This window comes from Eptatretus burgeri, chromosome 14 (assembly GCF_056783735.1).
Source record: "Eptatretus burgeri isolate ZD-2024b chromosome 14, Ebu_testis_v1, whole genome shotgun sequence".
Taxonomy (NCBI): domain Eukaryota; kingdom Metazoa; phylum Chordata; class Myxini; order Myxiniformes; family Myxinidae; genus Eptatretus; species Eptatretus burgeri.
Genome location: NC_140974.1, coordinates 41,603,401 through 41,610,900, shown reverse-complemented (window position 1 = coordinate 41,610,900; position 7,500 = coordinate 41,603,401).

Here is a 7,500-nt window from a genome sequence, read left to right as displayed (position 1 = left end):
GTCGCACTATCTCAGCGCGGGGGGGGAACAGGAGGGGGTTGCTGATGCTCGGGGTATAGAGGATTCCTACTCTGCCTCGAGTCCCGCGACGAGCGTCTCCACCTCGGCCAGGTCGCGCTGTCGGCCTCCCTGGGGTGCAACTCCCTGCACGACGCGAGCACCCCCTCGTCTGCCCTCGCCGCCTCTCCACAGCTCCGTCCCCTCCGCTCCGACTCCAACGCACACGACGACGACCAGCTCCTTCTTGCCAACTCCACCGCCCGCGAAGTCTTAACTCTGTTTCTTGACTGACGAACGCGGTCGCTTATATCAGCCCCGTGGCTTCACTCTCTCATCTTTGACCCCCTCCCTTCGACCTTTCACCTCGCTCCCCATTGGCCCGAGAAAAAGTGGGCGTGAATGCTTTTTGATCCATAAATTTGCATATATCAATCGCCCTCCAACGCCCTGGAGGCGGGGCCAAATCGCCCCTCGCTCACCGATTGGACGGAACAAAAGTGGGCGTGTGTCGTTTTTGATCCGTTTTTGAAGCAGAAAATCCGTGGTTTTGTACACGCTGTTCGGCGCGCGCCCTGCACGAGTCCAACACCGGTACCCACAAGCGGCGCAAGAACGGTGGCGATGCGACGGTTGCGAGGTGTGACGTGAAGGTCGTGGCGGTTGTGGTGAAGCGGCGTTGTGGTTGGTGGTTGATGTTGTGACTGGTGGTGGTAACAATGGTGGTTGGTCCAAATTAAAGATAGTAAAAGAAAAACGGCTATCCTGAAGAGTCGCAGCACGCATGAATAACATGTATTCCCACTAGACAACGGGTTTGGGCCTAACTACACATGTACTTACCGAGATATCTCACCTAAGGGACCTGAATGGTGGTTTGCGAATTTGGTAACCACAACACTACCCCTCCCATTTTTACAGACTCGTCCCGAGTCGTCAAATTTTCGTGTGCCATCATGTGTAGTTTTCCCCTAGTACATTTTACCTACGGATCCCTGAGTGCGACATTCATGGTATTCGTGTCCCCAAAATAAATAACCTAAGGGCTGCGTAACTATCTAAACAAACTCACTCACACGGACGACTTAAATAAAATTGCCGGCGCTAAGACAAACATGCCGGGGGCGCACTCATATTTACAGTACATCTTAACCTTAACTTACAAATTTTACACTAAACCATGGCCCAGGATCACTGAACTCTGCAAAAGAAAACAGTTAGCAGGGAGCCAGGCTGCCCGCATGCAGTCTCTGGCTCAAAACAATGCAGGTGACAGGGAACGTGGCTGGCTGCTCACACGCAGTCCAAGGCCTTCCCTCTTGAACTGAACGCAGTGAACCACAACGGTGCATGGGCTGCACAACGCAGTCTCCGTGCCAGCTCAAGTGGCACACGCAATGAGCACAACGAATGGATGGGTGAACACAAACACGGTGCACGGGCCGCCACTGCAGGTCCGTGTTGTAGCTGCCAACAGGGCAGTTCTTGCAGCTTGCAAACTGTTGCCTTGCGGATCCTGGCGCACATGGCAATGAACAGGGGGCGGGGAAAAGCAAAAATTGAACGGGGCTGGTGAACATGGGCAGTGGGCATGGCATGGCAAAGGCAGCAGGCAAACTCAGCCCGCAGAATAAGGCCGCTGCAGGCAAACACAGCCCGCAGATGAACTGGCCGGCACAGGCCTTGAAGAAAAACAGCCAGCAGATGAACTGGCCGGCACAGGCCTTGCAGCACAGCAGCTGCAGATGAAGCTGGCCAGCCTTTGCCGTTCAGTGGAGGTTGGTGGAGGGAGTGCGGTGGTGCTGGCCACTTGGAAGGCGGGCTTGGACCTACCTACCTGTCTCCCTCCCAACCTATCGCCTTTGCCTGTCACTGTACATACCCACTCCCTTAATTTGTCAAACCCCAATTTAGCCCCAACTTATTTTTTTGTTGTTTTTATTTTTACTCCCCCACTATAAATCGTCCCCTAACCCCCTTTATCGTCCTTGTTCGGCTACCCTATCCTGTCACCTAGCCTACTCCCAACCCCTACGTTCCCTTCCCGGAGGGGAATAAGGGAGAGCTAACGTCCTGTGTCGAGGCCCAACGAAGCCTCAGAATGGCCTCCCCAGAGTTCGGCGATCTTAACACCAAGTGGGTCCAGCGGCCCACAACGACAGCGAGGGGATGGATGGTGCGGAGGGGTACATCTCCTAATCTACCCTAACCATTTAACTGTTAAACTACCCCGGGGCTTTCAACAAGCGCTTCTCGCTTAAACTATTGGTTCTAACAACCCAGATTCCCGTCGCCTGTGTTGGTGTCCTCACAATTTCGGGCCTCGCCCCCCAATTTTCTCTCCGTGCCCTCACACGGTCTCCTGGCTGGGACACGTGGCTCCCTTTGGCAGGCACGACCCTCTGCCGAATCTCCCGCTATGGCACCCCCGGGCACTACACTGCCTCCGAGCCTACCAGCTCCCTAACACCGGGGAGTGCCCCCCATGGCACCTCCCCTGAAACGCACACGTGGCAGGCCGGCCTCCCGGGCCCCTTTCCGAGGGTCACCCGTGCCCACAACACTGCCCACGCGGCTAATGGCGCCCCGGGCCCCCGCACCAAGCAGGCGCACCCGTGCCCACTACGCTATCCCGGCTCCCCATGGGCCCATGGCCTACCGCGGCCGACTAGCCTGGTGCCCGGGATACCCACTCAGCGATACTCACCTTTCGCAGCCACGCTCCCAAGCCCGTCAACAGGGCTCCTGCACCCCTCCAAATGGGTCTCGAGCCTACTTTCCCACCAACAACAAAACGACCTCCATTTTTGTTAATTTGACTAACCCAGCTAACTCACTTTATACTGACCCCGGGGTCCCTTGGGCGGGAGTCACTCCTCCCCCCAATCACTCATCGCACCATGCATTCCCCATTCACTCCATGCACACAGACCCGCTGGCCTCACTCACTCATCAAGCACTCATCTCACAACTCTTCAACACACACACCGCTGAACTCTGCCATCCTTCTATCTGCATCCCCGAACTAACTCGTGCTCCCACGTCGTCCCTTACACTATAGCACGTTCCTTTTAACACTACGTAGCTAAGCTACGTCCACACTACACATTCACTGTCTGTCACTGTCTCCAAATCATCAAAAATCATTTCCCATTTTCCCATCCTAAATCTGGCTACAATCCCTCTAACTAATCCATTCCACGGACTCCATGAGGACTTACCCCTGCCCCATGAAGTCGGTCGAACTAAGCTAACCCTTCCCCCTAACTAGTTTCCATCCTGTGCCCAGGTAAGGGGGTCTTTCACCCCTTGCCCAGGAATCCTGTGCACCCGAAAGTGAGGCTTGCTTTTTTTTTTTTTTTTTTTCCATGCGCAGCACCTGCGCGGCAACTCAGAGCTCGCGCACTTTGCACCTGCCCGTGACGTCATGCAGCTGCACGTGTTCCTCGTCCCTCCTTGGACGGTACCATCCGGCAGAGATACCCCTCCTGCCGGATTCCAACCCCACGTGCAGCCATGGCGTCACCGTGCGCATAAAAAAACACAAGCCCCACGTCTCGAGGGGTTCCCCACGCGAACACATGTGCTTTGCCCGTTGGAGCTTAACACACACGATCGCGTGGAGAACCCGTCCGGTCCAAATCCATTATCCTGCCTAAACTTTGTCCGTCCGCAGGATCGGCAAATCCACCGCGTGCGTTTCCGGACCGGGACTTCACTCTCGCAAGCGAGCACGTGGTGGTCTCGTGCGTTGCACAGCACGAACCGCGTGCTCACTGCTGGGTGAACCCGGCACGGTCCCCGAAACAACTACAGCCGCTACCCGGCTTTCTCTTCTCTGTCGCCGTCTCCGTCTCCATTCCACACACGCATACCTGCGTGTTACGACGCACACAGTCCACACCATTACATTCACACCGGGAGACGCGGCTGCGTGCTCCCGCATGCCAACCGACATCTCCCTCTCATACCGCTCTCTCACACACACGGTCTCCCTGGCACTCGGCCGTTCACTCACGCGTGCCTCACTACTCACACAAACCATACTACTTACACACGCGGGGGCACTCACCCGCGGTGCCTCACTCACACACGCGGGGGCACTCATCCGCGGTGCCTCACTCATACTGGCCGTTTCATCCACACACACGGCCTCACTCACACACGGTGCCTCATCCACACACGGCGTGCTGGGAAGCACGTACTCTGGCACCATCGCCACCACACCACTCACACACGGGGTCGCTTCCACACACGGGGACGCACTCACACCTTGCACCACACACACAGGGACAACCACACTGGGGATTCGTGTCCCCACAAGGGTCTCCGGGGTCTCTATACCCCCCAAGCTCTCCGTGCACCTGTCCACAGCACTCGTCCCCTCAACCTCGCAAAGCACGACCGAACTCACCTGGTCGTGACTCGCCTCGGGGGGGCATACTCCCTCCCCTCGTTCCTGGAGGAGGCCATCCAGCTGCTCGCACTGGGTCTCTACCCAGTCCGCCAGCTCACCCCCATTATCCTCCACTACCTCTGTGTGTGTGTGTGTGCGTCACTTACCCCGTCTTCCTCGTGTAGTCTCTCCTCTATGGTTCCCTTCCCGGCTACCGTCACTGCCAACTCTTCACCCTTTACCTCCTTTGTCACGGCCTTCATGCCCGCCTGCAGGCATCGGCCCATGTTCTGCGTCTCACCCCGGAGCTTTTTCATTTCTTCCTTCATGTTTGCTTCCATTCCGTTCATTTGTTGTGTATTCGCATCCATCGTCGTTTTCACTTCATCCATTTGCTTGTTCATGTTCGCATTCATCTTTTCGTTCATGCCTTTCATTTCGTTTGTATTTGCATCCATCCTTGCTGTCATTGCCGCCAGCATGGCGCATAGCTGGGCCATGTCGGATGCACTCAGCTGAGCCGTTTCGGCAGGGGTTGGGGAAGGGTTTTGGTGGAGAGGGGGGGGGGAGGTGTCATACACCGCGGCCGCTGCCGCACCCATTTCGGGCTCTGGGTTCAGTTGGGCGAGTCCGTGTTCCTGCACAATCAACATTTCCTGCTCGGGGATTCCATCCTGGACCATGGATCCTACACATTCTACATCCATTTCTAATACCCCCGGCTCCCGCTCGCCTTGAGACGCCATCTTGCTTCTCCTAAAGGGTTAATTTCGCTCGCTCGTAATTTGGAGGGAATCGGGGGTCGCTTCTCTCACCCCTGGACCGATTCCCGTGAATTTAATTGGAGACAGGAGAGCCCGTTTTCCTGTTCTCCGATACCAGTGCCGCGAGGAGGGCGATGGATTTGTATCGCACGACCTGACACCAGTGTTACGGATTCGCGCCCGCCGGCGTGCTGACGGCCACGTAACTCGAATCGCGGCACGTCGCCCACCGGACGGACAATCCAGTCGTGACCCTCTCGGACTAACGCCGGGAACCAGTCACGGGTGGACCTTTCGGTCTCACCGCGATCGAGCCAATCAGCCCCCGCGTGGGATAGGGTTGCTCGCCAAATTCGACCTACCGAAGTACCCACACGGAGGGTAGACCGGGCGATCGCACCTCGCCGCAGGTCGACTTCAGACACGGGCCACTTAAGCGACCCGTTCCGTACTATCGGGATAACCGAGCGGTGTTATCGTCGACCTCGACGGTTCGATTAATTATCGGGCGTATTTAGCCCACGACCCACCCTTTACGTGAAGCAAGATGAGGATTCAATGAAGGAAATGACGAAGCGAAGCGGGAAACAGTTCAACACAAAGCACATTTATTCGCGATGAACGGAAAGCACACATATTCAATTCCACCAAAAGCACATAGAAAAGAAAAACACAATGCAATTTACACAAAAAGCAAATGCGACAATGCAGATCTACTACCGATTACGCGAGCACACGGCAACACTTATACAATTTTACTTCACAGACGGCGCCGACAACACATACCCAAAACCAAGGAAAGAATACCCTCAAGGATGAGGCGGGCCTGAGGCCGAGACCGGGTCGGGCCTACCCGTCTGGTGATGAGACGCGGAGCGGCGATGGTGCCTCAACTCCGCGGCCCTCGCGGACAGTGTCTGGTAGGGGGTGGGAAAGGGGCCCCCTTGGTCGCACTATCTCAGCGCGGGGGGGGGGAAACAGGAGGGGGTTGCTGATGCTCGGGGTATAGAGGATTCCTACTCTGCCTCGAGTCCCGCGACGAGCGTCTCCACCTCGGCCAGGTCGCGCTGTCGGCCTCCCTGGGGTGCAGCTCCCTGCACGACGCGAGCACCCCCTCGTCTGCCCTCGCTGCCTCTCCACAGCTCCGTCCCCTCCGCTCCTACTCCAATGCACACGACGACGACCAGCTCCTTCTTGCCAACTCCACCGCCCGCGAAGTCTTAACTCTCTGTTTCTTGACTGACGAACGCGGTCGCTTATATCAGCCCCGTGGCTTCGCTCTCTCATCTTTGACCCCCTCCCTTCGACCTTTCACCTCGCTCCTCATTGGCCCGAGAAAAAGTGGGCGTGAATGCTTTTTGATCCATAAATTTGCATATATCGATCGCCCTCCAACGCCCTGGAGGCGGGGCCAAATCGCCCCTCGCTCACCGATTGGACGGAACAAAAGTGGGCGTGTGTCGTTTTTGATCCGTTTTTGAAGCAGAAAATCCGTGGTTTTGTACACGCTGTTCGGCGCGCGCCCTGCACGAGTCCAACACCGGTACCCACAAGCGGCGCAAGAACGGTGGCGATGCGACGGTTGCGAGGTGTGACGTGAAGGTCGTGGCGGTTGTGGTGAAGCGGCGTTGTGGTTGGTGGTTGATGTTGTGACTGGTGGTGGTAACAATGGCGGTTGGTCCAAGTTAAAGATAGTAAAAGAAAAACGGCTATCCTGAAGAGTCGCAGCACGCATGAATAACATGTATTCCCACTAGACAACGGGTTTGGGCCTAACTACACATGTATCTCACCGAGATATCTCACCTAAGGGACCTGAATGGTGGTTTGCGAATTTGGTAACCACAACAATATATATAAATATGTATATATATATATATATATATATATATATATATATATATATATATATATATATATATATATGTATATATATATATATATATGTATATATATATATATATATATATATATATATATATATATATATATATATATATATGTATATATATATATGTATATATGTATATGTAAATATGTATATGTATATATATATATATGTATGTATATATGTATGTATATATATATATATATATCTTCTTCTTCTTTCGGCTGCTCCCGTTAGGGGTCGCCACAGCGGATCATCCGTATGATCCGCATAGTGATTTGGCACATGTTTTACGCCGGATGCCCTTCCTGACGCAACGCTGGTCGCCTCTTACGACACAGGAATATGGTACACCTATTTTAACCGGGGTATACACCGGCCCAGTACACTGGTACTCATTTCGCCGACCTCGGAAGGATGACAGGCTGAGTCAACCCCCTGGTGTATTAATTCAG